Source organism: Sinohyriopsis cumingii, chromosome 3 (assembly GCF_028554795.1).
Source record: "Sinohyriopsis cumingii isolate HCF-2022 chromosome 3, ASM2855479v2, whole genome shotgun sequence".
Taxonomy (NCBI): Eukaryota; Metazoa; Mollusca; class Bivalvia; order Unionida; family Unionidae; genus Sinohyriopsis; species Sinohyriopsis cumingii.
The window spans coordinates 73,994,330-74,006,588 of record NC_142963.1 but is presented as its reverse complement, the minus strand read 5'-3'; the positions used below and the strand labels follow the sequence as shown (position 1 = coordinate 74,006,588).

Below are 12,259 nucleotides of genomic sequence, written 5' to 3'. Positions count from 1 at the left end.
TTATAAGGAACAAATACCTGGATTGTCTTGTTACATTGTTCTTATATATTTATTTGCCAATCCCATTTGTTTTTCACTTTCACGTTAATAAAACATGAATGAAAACAAGCTTTTCACACAATCTGGCTTTTGGATTGGACATAAATTCATCATTGCAAATTCTGACGAATTAAAACTGTAAATTCTGGATTGGCCAAGACACATTACCTTTTGCGTACCACATACATTTGTAAATTATGACTCAAGAACAGTCAGGTTATATTTATTCAATATATATACTGTACAAAAATGCTCACTTTTTGATGAATTTATTTTGCAGGCAATAAAAACAGGTTGTTTGCACTTGCTATGAGCAAAAAAAACATGAAAAGGATTATATTTTATTTGCTATTTTGTTATTTCTGATACTTTGACCTTCACAAAACTATTATAAAATGACATAATTTAAATGCCTTAATCACTCAGCACAGAGAGAGAGAGAGAGACAGAGAGAGAGAGAGAGAGAGAGAGAAACGACTAGCTGATTTCTGACTGCAGTTGTAAGATATCTGAGCAGAAAGTTACAGCTACTGTATAAGCATGCAAGACATTTTAATGTGAATTATGCACTCCCAAGTACTATTCCTCAGAATACACAAGACTGGGTTTTAGAAATTAAAGCCACATAAGTACCAGTTTGTTACTTTGTGAAAAATGAGGTCATTATGAGAAAATGGAGACATCTGATGTACCTGCTGGTGATAAGTGGTTAGTGAGCAATCAAATTGTTGTTCCTAAGTCATATAGACAGGAAATGCATAGTCTAACCCATAAAACTCCTTAAGCTGGTCATTTTGGTGTCTGTAAGACTTATCACAAGATCCTGAATCATTTTTATTTGCCGAAAATTAAAAGTGATGTTTTTAAGTACCAGGTACCATAGATCTTGTCACACTTGTCAAATGGTAGGAAATCCCAATCAGAAGATATCTAAGGCACATCTGCAACCTATTCCTGCATCTGACCATTTGACAAGCCATTTAACAGAAAAATCATAAATGGTAGACTGTCAGTTGTTTACTTAATACCAAGTCAAGCAACCAGTACTAATGTTGACCATAATGTGTGCTTCCTCAAGATTTCCGTAGTCTATTCCTTTGAAGAATATTAAAGCAAAAACTGTACTAAAAGTTTAGGCATTGTTTTAACACTTGTTTGCCACCCCAAATCTGTCCAGCAAATTTTATGTTTGATTATTTCCGACAACTTATACATGAATTAGACATCCAACAGTTTAATTTTTCTATGTCACCCTGAAAGTAATGGGGCTAGCTCAAGACTGTCTGAAAACACTCTCACCTACCCAGGATACATGTATACCATTATATTCAATCAAACCTTAAAAAGGACAGTGATCAGTAAAATCCTGCATTGTATAAGCTATTAAGTAAGATCAGGAGAAGTTTTTTTCCCCCATATTGGTATTTATCACCAAATGAAAGACCCCATGACTACCCTAAACAATAAAAGACTGTCCCAAAACACCTTCAACTACCCAGGATACATGTAGGCAATTCAATAGAATAAAACCAAATAAAAAGACAGCGATCTGTAAAATTCTACCCAGGATAATTATCAAGTAAGATCGGTAGAGTTTATTCTTTTGTTGATACTTGCTGAAGACTGTCCCAAAACACTCATCAACCCAGGATGTATACAGTTACAATGACTTAATGAAATACGAAGTTTTGGTGCATTCTCTCTCTTTCTTTCTCTCTTTCTTTGATCATAGATAATTCACTAAACTACTTTCATATTGCAAAGAGCAGCACAGTTAACAAGTCAGAATCATGGGTCACTACATTCATATTTCAAAAATTCATTAAAGCTTTTTTTTAAAAAAATCTTTAATGTGACAAAGAGCAGCTGAATAATTAGAACCCAAGGGTGCTATATTTATATTTTTAAAATTCTTGAACCAAATTATTAATTTTAATTGTTTGATAATGGTAAGAATTACAATAAATTAAAGTAAAATCTCCTGTAACATCTTTTGTCTCTGATTATTTCCACTTTTAGATAAAGTTTTAAAGGATGCAAACCAGTTTTAAAGCTAGTTTTTTGGTTGTTTTTTTTTAAAAATAAATACAGTCAATTGTTGAGGTTCTGTACACTAACAATGCAAATTAAGTATTGGAAAACAATTGTACACTAAATCTAATCTTTTTAATCGCAAGTAAACATTTTTATCATGATACAATCATGATTTTCCACTGTTTGATTATTTTGATTTTTGCGACAAAATGTGTTCCAAAATAAAGATCGTGATAAGAATAAGAACACATTTCAGGAATGCTTAATTTTTTTAATGTCATTTTACTTATAAACTTTTTTTATGTGCTATTGATGTTGCTCTGAAATATTTTATTTTCACGGGAGCTTATGTACAAGAGTATCACAGGAAAAGAGACGTCTGTGAGGTGTGTCAAATTGGGTGATGTACAATACAATCCTTACAACCATGGGTCGTCTGATAAAAGCTTGTTAAGAAGAGTATGAGGGAATATATCATTGTCATTTATGATCCTAAACTAAGATAACTAATATTTCCAAAGTAATGAGTTATATCACTAAGAAGTAGATTTCTTAAACGGTGAAGGTAAATACTTAAAGTGCATCAAAACTTGGGTTGAAAAAGATGGACCACCCAACTGTACTGTATGCATTTTTGTTTTCAAAAGGTGCCATAAATCACTTAGAATTTTAGAGAAAGCATATGGTTTTAGAGACGATTAAAACTGTTGCTAATGTACACATTAAAACTGGGACTGAAAGAGTTATCAACACAAAATGACAGTCATAAAGCTCTGTGGGGAGCATTGAACAAATGAACCTTGTGGGTAAAAAAAATTGAGAATGGTATACCTACAGTAAGTAGAATAAGATCGGCTCTGATATTAGATTTCTACCCCATATACACGACTTTTCTTTTTCCTTGTACAGCTATTTTGTAACGCTGTATATTTGAGAACCGTATACCGACAGTAGGTACAATAAGATTGGCTCTGATAAAATTTCTACACCATAAACATGACTTCTTTTTGCTCATACAACTTTTTTGTACCTTTGTATATCTTTTCAGTGCTTGTCACCTTAAAATTTACAATTAATCATTTAATGTAATTTATGCCAACTACAGCATATTCAGCTTTTGCAGAGTGTTATATAACATCTAATTGGTTTTTTTATTTTATTTCGATTGTTGGGAAAATAAATATCTGGTCATGAACCTTCAAAATATATTCCCACTAAGATTTATAGAAGAAAAAAACCTAATATAAGGATTACATTACTTTAAAAAAATAAATTATAATGAGGTATTAGAAGAAAAAAATCTCTAAATTTCAAAAGAAAATTCTGTGCACTCCTGCACAAATTAAATGGTAGGTACTTGTTATTGAATGTTCACCCAGATACTAAGATTGGGCTTGCAGATGTTTTTGCTTGATATTCCTTGTGCCAAGAATTCATCATCAAAACAACTACCTTTCTAATCTGGTATGACTTGTTTGCAATCGTTGTTCTCCTCCATGTTTAATTCACTTTTTAACTCATTACCTTTTGGAAATTCTTGTCATTTTCACCAAATAGGGGGTTGGAAGCATATTTTGGGGGGTACTTCTGAATCGATGCAAACTCGTATGTTTCCTAGAGATTTTCGTTGAATGGGATGCTTGCAGAAGGGTTATAAAAAAATTGTTTGCTCAAGTTTTGGATGATTTTCGTGTCCTGGCCCCATTTTACTCCAAATCTGAAACTTGTCCTTCTTTTTGCAGAGTTTGGGTTTAGCTTGGTATGATGTAGATCTAAGGCCAGCAAGTCTTAAATCTGGACACAAACTTTGGTTCCGAAACACGTAATTTTCAGACTAAAAATAAATCTGGAGTAAAAAATTTCCACTGCATTTTTTAATTCAGGTAGAAAGTTTACATTGTGCGAGATCCTTATATAACTATGTCATTTCACCTTCTTGGTGGATCACATATGATGTTGACATTACAGAGCTTGGATGTAGGATCCTGTTCCATGGCATGTAAACACAGCATGTGGAGTTAAATTAATTGTTACATAATGGTAACCTTTGTGCAAACTGAATGAGGATATGTGTTTGGAAATCATTTTGAAATCTGTTGCACACATGTGTTGTCAATGTATGTCTGTATTAATGAAATTTGGTAAAAAGAATATTCAAACAATTTCACTTTAATGAAAAGTTTTGTGCATAAATTTGGCAATTGTCCCCATTGCAGGGACTTCAGGATATGGAGGTAACAAAAAAAATACATTCTTTAAGAGACCCCAGTGAATATTAAGATCGTAGAGTAGAGTCACAGAGATTGAATGAAGTTATTGCAATCTAGATGGGGCAAGTAAAGATGGAGACTTGGGCAGTTGCAAATGTCTCTTTCTGCATCCTTTTTCTAACTAAAAAGATGTTGTTTAAGTAAGGCTTGTTTTCTTTTCAGCCCAAATACTCTTTTGTAGCAGGGGCCCCGAGTGGCCGAGTGGTCTAAAGCGCTCACCGTTATGGATCACTGCCATCTTACGTCTGTCTGCGCGAGTTCGAGTCTCAGCCTCGGCTAATGTTGGTACGTGAGAAAGCCTGCCAGTAGCTTCTCGTGGGTCGGTGGTTCTTCCTGGAGTTTTCCAGGGTTCTTCCTCCACCAATTATACTGGCTGCCATGTATAGCCTATCTTGTGCTGAAAAATGGCATTAAACCCTACAACAACAACAACAACTTATGTAGCAAGAAACAAGACAAAACCTGGAATGGGCTTGCAGGACATTTAATTTGGCAGATAATTATTGTATTTGGATACTTTCCAGTATGTTTGTACCCCCTTTCGATTTAAAAAACATATCGTACCAATTATTTAAAAAATGTGCACAATTTAGTCCTTTCTTTCATCAATTTATAGTTTCTAACCCGATTGTTGCCATGAAGTTCCTAACACTGTCAACTTGTTGGCATTTCAAATTCAACAGAGTTTCTTTATGAACATGGTTCGCCATATTTGCATGGGCAGGTCTACGATTTCAAGCAACAGATGTGATGTAGTTCACCATCTTTCATGATCTCAATAATTCAATACATTTTTTAGATGTATCTCTTTGAACATGTGTATAAAATAGTTTCTCCTTTTTATTTGTTCTGTTTGTTTTAGAAATATTAAAACCTGACATTGCAAATATTGGACGCAGATGACAGTTTTTACTGAAATCGACCATTCTAGAAACCAGAAAAAGACAGTGAGCAGTCTCTCTGCTTGTTTACATTGAGAATTTCCATTTAGTTAGAAACACGACTAAGTTGACAGTGTTAAGGACCTCATGGCTACAACCAGGTTAGAAATGATAAATTTATGAATTGACAAAGTTTTTTGCATTTTAAGATCGTTAGGGGGGTACCAACAAGAGGAAGAGTGTGTGAATATCCCAATTGGCAACAAAAGTCATTGCAGCACTTGCATTAAAATTGTATGTTTCAGAGATCATATTATATAGGGATGGTATGTACAACCAGTGAGCTGGATTTTGCACTGCAATCTGGTGTTTACCTGTTTATGCATATTTAGTCATTAGGTGTGGCTTTAAAAATTGCTTATTAGATTGTGCCTGAAGGAAGTTGCACCTGTCTGGTATAATTTAACCCACCTGCATGAGATGCCTAAGTTAGTAATTGAGGAGTGTTGTCTTTTTCTTGCACATTGCTAGTACATGTACATGTACCATATATAGATCTTTGGCCATACCCATTTTAACACAGCTGTCTTCTTGAAAAAATTAAATGTTTAAAAAATTGCAATTTGTAAAAGTGGTCTGGGTAAAATAGTCTTTTGAAAAACAATTTATATGCAATCAGAGAGTTAATAAAATAAATTCAGCTTTATGAGCTTAAAATGAAATAAAATTTTAAAAAATTTCATCAAGGTTGCAAGTTGCAACAACACATAAAATAGCTCCCACACAAAGCATTTTGATTCTAACTGTTATGTCAACATAATCAGGTTGGTTCCAATTATAAAAAGGTGTAGCCTGTATTACCTTGTCTTTTATCAACTCTAATAATTTAATGTGTCCAAAAAGGATTAATCTTGCTTGTTTATTTGCATGTGTTCATGTAATTGTACTTGGCAATGTCATAATACATGTGGCTACTATCTATTATGAGAAGAGTCTTCTTTACTTTAATAGTTAATGATAAGGCTATGGTTTCTTGTGTCACCTGCATAGTCAGTATGAAAAAAACAAAATGTAAAAAATTCATGAGGAAGCATGTTGAATTGTTGTGGGGCAACACAGTCATCACAACTCAGTGTGTGTGTGTGTGTGTGTATTTTGTACAGTATGAGGTGTCTACTGACAACAAATGCTATTAAAACTTGATGATTGATCTACTGCTAATATAAAACATACACAAGACATTTAAGATGGTTACATACAGGATTCATAAAAAGATGAGTAGTGAAAATGCGTATAACATAACAGGTACATACATGAAATGACAATGTTTTAAATAGCAGTAATGAATTAAACAAAATCATACAAATGATATTAACTTAAAAGTTTTTTAAAAGCTTGGCATGAGTCAGCTGACTTTATGGAATTCCTTAGTTTGGCTCCAGAAAAAAAGCAAAACTTGTCTTATAGAAGTTTGAATTTGGTTTCTGTAAATACAAATTGTTTGAGATGGATCTTAACTCATACAAATGTACATTTTCAGCAGATTTAAGGTTTCATTTAAGATAATCAGGAGCCATTCCATGTAAGGATCTTTAAACTATTAAACCCCTTTGAAGTTTTAATTCTCTTCTGAATGGAAGCCACTTAAAGGTTTTAAAATTATTTTTTGATGTACCTAAATCTGCATCAAGAATAACTCTAGCTGCTTTTTTTTCTTTTTCAGAAATCTTTCTTAATTTTTTGTATCACTTTTACCCCAGATGGAACAAAAATGTTAGGTGTGGCATGATATATGCATTGTAGAATATCTTTCTCTGTTCTTGAGGGAAACAAGATTTTATTCTCATCAGGAAATAAAGCTGTGGGTTTGGTTTTTTAGTGACCTGTCAGCTTTTTTCATGACCTATCAGCTTTTTAATGATCTATCAGCTTGCATTTCAGGAACAAGATATTGTGAATCATGATGCCAAGTAGTTTTTTTATTTTCAAACTTTCAGCATTACATTGAAATCATCTTTCTCAGCTTTTACTATAGGTTCGATTAAATATGATTGTGGCTTGTAAATTGGCTGCATTTATCTTCATACCATTGTTCAACTTCAACCAAATCCAGATTTTAGTGTTAAGCTCATGGCCAGTTGTTTCAGTGGTATATACAGTAATGTCAATTCATCTGCAGACATGGTGGTGGTGGATAGCTCATTGTACTATGGTAAATCATTGATGTACAACTGAAAGAGTAATGGTCCAAGAACTGATCCTTGTTGATCATATGGCTTGATCAGTTTTGTATCGGAAAGTTTATTTAAAATAGAAACATCTTGTTGCCTGCCTTCAAGATAGGATTGAATGCAAGGTAAACGATGATGGTTAATTTGATATATGCTGAGTTTTTCCAGCAGGATTTTGTGATAAACAAGGTCAAAAGCCTTTGTAAGATCAAGAAACACTGTACCTACATGTACCAGGTCACTTTGATCTATTACAGTTAACCAATCATCCACCATTCTAGTTGGTGGTCTGGCATCAATGACCTTCATGAAAGCCTGATGGTGGTCTAAGTGTCTTGGTAGTTAATTATGAGTCCAGGTAGTTCCTAAATTCATTATATGCACATCTTTCTAATATCTCTGAAAGTGAAGATAAAAATTATATAGGTCTAAAGATATTCATGTAAGAAAAATCTACAATATATATTGGTGTTACTTTTGCCAGTTTGAGCTTTTTGGAAAAATACCTGCGGAAATACATTGATTGAAGATTATACACAAATGAAGGTGCAATCACTAGAGATGAGAATTTTGGAATTTAGCATTTGTCATCTTGACCTTAAGCTCTGAAATTAAGTTTGTCAGATTCATTTAAAATGAATTCAAGACTTTTTATAATCTACATCATATGTTAGAATTTTGGATACATGCATGTGTGGATCCTTCTAAATGTCTAGCAGGTAAGTAATAGACAAATTTGTGATGGAACAACCTCCAGATATATTTTGCCACCATAAATCCTTACTAAAATTCATGACTATGCAAAGGCTGTTGTAGACTGGAATCTTCTGTCTGGAAATTCGAAACAACCCTTTGTTGTACTCTTTTAAATCACATCTAAATATAAATCTTATTACTATGAAGGAGAAAGAACTGCACAAATAATGCACTCAAGACTTTGACTTGGTCGTGATTTATTAAATGATGATTTTTTCACAGATAATTTTCTGATCTTTGCAAAAATAATTTGCTATCAAGCAGTGGATGTTCATGCGGTGAACCAGAATCTGCAAATCATTTTCTCTTAGACATAAACAACTGTGATAATACATTACATTAAGAAAATACTTTTTAAAATAAATCTTTCACCAAATTTCAAACTCTAAAGATATTTATATAAATGGCCGATCTGTTTAAATGATAGAAATGGTTCATCATAGAATCGAGTGAACAATTGAAGTCATTGCCTTGTACAACTTCATAACCTGTACATTCTGGTTCACTCCGTCATGGTAGTTCTTCCTCTCGGTCCTTCTACTCTTTTGTTTTTCTCCTCCAACTTCCCTACTGTCTCACCTCTTTTTGGCCCTCAGCTTTGTGTGGTTAGGTGGATTTGTAAGCATGCAGATACTTGTATCAGTAGGTATGTGGATATGTCACTGTATATGTCAATGGAGTTATTTCCCCTTTTAAAATAAACAGAAGCAACCTAACTTTTCTAAAGGTTATTCTACTGGGAATTGATCATTACTTCCCTCTCGTTATGGTCAGATATCGTTCTATCAGAATTCAGACAGATGCCAAGGCTATTTGGTCAGCTAAACATGGCAGACTATAAACAAACCTAGTTTCATAAGATTAATGTACTTCCTAATGGCTATTCAATCCTGACTCACATTAGCAGCACACAAGACATGACAGTTCCATTCTTGTCTCAATTACACAAATGAATGAATGCAATTCATTACGTGTGTTAACTATGCTATTTTCAGTGAATACACACATTTAGTGACTTTCTCATACTTGAAATCATCTAAGATTGGTGAATGCAAATGGATTCTTGTAACTCATATCAGCTAAAGTAATGCATGAAATCTTAGAATACCCAATTCCTATACAAAAAACATGACAACTTCAACCAATTCGTCAAACTTGAGAAGATTATTGTACAAATTCAGATGAACTCAAACAGTTATCTCATATCAAAAAGTTGATCTACAAATTTAAACAAATAAATCCATGAAAATATAAGCAAATTAATTCATGCAAGTCATAAGATTAGTATGAACAAATTATCTGAAATTGACGCAAATACCTCTTGCTTCAAGCTTTGTTCGTTTATACTGCCAGAATTGTGTCTGTCGACTTTCCAGACATCCGGCCCCTTTGATAAATCATTTTACCAGAGAATTTCTTCCAAATTTTCTCTCGGAGTTTCTTATAGTTTCACTCTTGCAGGAAAAATGCAGACTGACTAGATTTTTTGATGGGGGGGGGGGGAATATTTAAAGCCCAAGGAATTTCATGTGGGAAACATGCCCCTTATTTATCATAACCAATCACGGTTAAATTTACTGCCTTTTATAACCAGGCGCCAAAATTGCGGTCAACTTGACTTTTACTTTTCCAAATAACTGTTCTGGAGAATTTCAATTTCTGACAGTTCCCATATAAAATTGAAGTTAAACATCCCCTTTCTAGTCGTCTAATGGCTAAGTAAATGAAGGCTTAATTAAGAATCACATCCTCTCCTGACACAGACATTAGAAATCATTGCAGTATTGCAATTTAACAAGCACCTGTCTCCATAAATCTAATTAATTGTTCTCTGCCCCAAAGTAATGTGCTTTTCATAGATCGACAGAAATTAGCATCCTTACATTAAGATTTTGCTGTTAGCTTTGTTTCTCTGACACCATCTTTGTACAGTCATGAAACTGTATTCATCTTGGAGGTATACTTACTGTTAGGGTGAAACAATGCACCACTTCTGCATATCATATGATTCACTGTTCACAGCCTGCAATAAGATACATTATTGATACACATATGGACTTTTTAATGTTTTGAAAATCTTGCAGCAGGAGAGTGGTGCCATTTTATATGTATGGACATCATAGTTGTATTTCTAGTTTGCAGATTACAGATAGACCTAGACTTATCAGCTGTTCATATGATATTCTCATTCTTGAAAACAAAATACTTTCAAACAGACTACCTGTTAGGTGTCAGTTTTATTCATCCTTTTAGATCATTTCAGGCTGCTCCATTTGATCAGCACAGGGCTCAACCTGGTCACACCGCACATTGTGGGTTTGATCCCTAGCTGAGTCATACCAAAGACGTAAAAAAATGTACTAACAGCTGCCTCACTTGGCACTCAGCATTACAAGGTTAGTGTTAGGACTGGTTGGCCTGGTGTCAGGATAATGTGACTGGGTGGGACATCATGCTACATATCTGTGGCATGATGCCTTAGTGCTAGACATCACTATAAACTGCCACATTGCAGACGTCGTAGCGATATGACTTAAAAATTGTTAAAGCTACATTAAAATCCTAAATCACACACACTAATTAGACCCAACAAAGTGCATAGACTCTGATTCATCAACACATTATGGGATGGAAGATCTGCTTTGTGCAGTTGGTTCTGACTTGTATGCAAGTACATGCAGTATACTTTGAATTATGCAGATCTGAGTCTGTGCTGTTTGTAGTTGTATCTGACATGTACATGAGTCTGTATAGATAAATAGGATATTTGCTTGTATTTAGTGCATAATGGATATATTTCATTGAGTGGGCGAAAAAAGTATTTTTGTAAGTGGCAAACCCATGAGATAAAATACACCTGTTATTTACTCGGTACAGGGAAATTGTGTTGGCTAACAATATGTATAATAGACTGAAGTGTAGCAGAATTCTTATGGCAACTCATGTGATCATGATCTGCTGTGTTTTGTACCAGTAGTAAATTTAAAAAATCCTAATTCAAGGCCAAAAGAAACTCTTGACCAAAACAAAAACAAAATTAAAGAATTAAAAAAAGATAGTATTGTGTGGGACTTGAGCACGGTAATTTTACCTGACAGGTGGCCTTACTTGCACCAAATCAAGCAAGAGGCAAAGTGGTGGATCCTGTTTCTTGGTTATAATGTTATCAGTGTCTATCTTGCTGATGAGCTATACTCGTATATGACATATTTGAGTATGTGGTAAATGTGATAGAGCATGCAGTAGAATATTTTGCTGATGAGGTATACAGGGGATCTGACATATTTGAGTATGTGGTAAATGCGATAGAGCATGCAATAGAATATTTTGCTGATGAGGTATACAGGGGATCTGACATATTTGAGTATGTGGTAAATGTGATAAAGCATGCAATAGAGTATTTTACTGATGAGCTTATACAGGGGATCTGACGTATGCGAGTATGTGGTAAATGTGATAGAGCACGTGATAGAGTATTTTACTGATGAGCCATTACAGGGATCTAACACATGCAGTTTTGTGGTACATTTGAGAGAATGAGTCATAGCAAACATGTGACAAAACAGAGAAGTTAGCTTAGGACAAATCAAGAAAAAATTTCAAAAAGTTTTCAGGAGTTTTGACTTCAAAATAGGAGAGATCTTCATTGAGAATGGCAAATTTTTCATTGTGGCACATGTTTTTTGACTGTCTTATTCCACTGAAGACCCAGAACTGTTACAGTGTGAATTGTTTTTGCCTGTTTGTATGAGAAATTCTGTGCAGTTTCTGAGTGAGAGAACATTATTTTGACTAGATCTGAAAAATGATTTGCTATTATAAACATAATTATGTTTGCCTATAAAGTTGGCAGAAATTGTCATGGCTTTCATGAAGTGGGCTTTCTGCCTGATGTGTGATATCATTCTTGCCACTGTAGCAGATTTTGAAATCAGGTTTATAGGAAGGGCAGAATGTATATTCATGACCTTTGAACTTGATTCCATCCACTGATATTCCTATTCTATTTCTATCCATCACTGAATTTCATGTAATATATTGTTTGATT

General features: G+C 34.0%; 1 protein-coding gene and 1 long non-coding RNA gene across 6 annotated transcripts in view; one reads left to right on the top strand and one right to left on the bottom strand.

The window, feature by feature from the left end:
* Positions 1-12,259, top strand: part of LOC149803108 (long-chain-fatty-acid--CoA ligase 1-like) — a 134,152-nt gene that overhangs the window by 45,185 nt on the left and 76,708 nt on the right. The gene's annotated exons all lie outside the window — the stretch shown is intronic.
* LOC149803109 (uncharacterized) overlaps positions 1-12,259 on the bottom strand; it is a 108,135-nt gene that overhangs the window by 95,535 nt on the left and 341 nt on the right. The gene's annotated exons all lie outside the window — the stretch shown is intronic.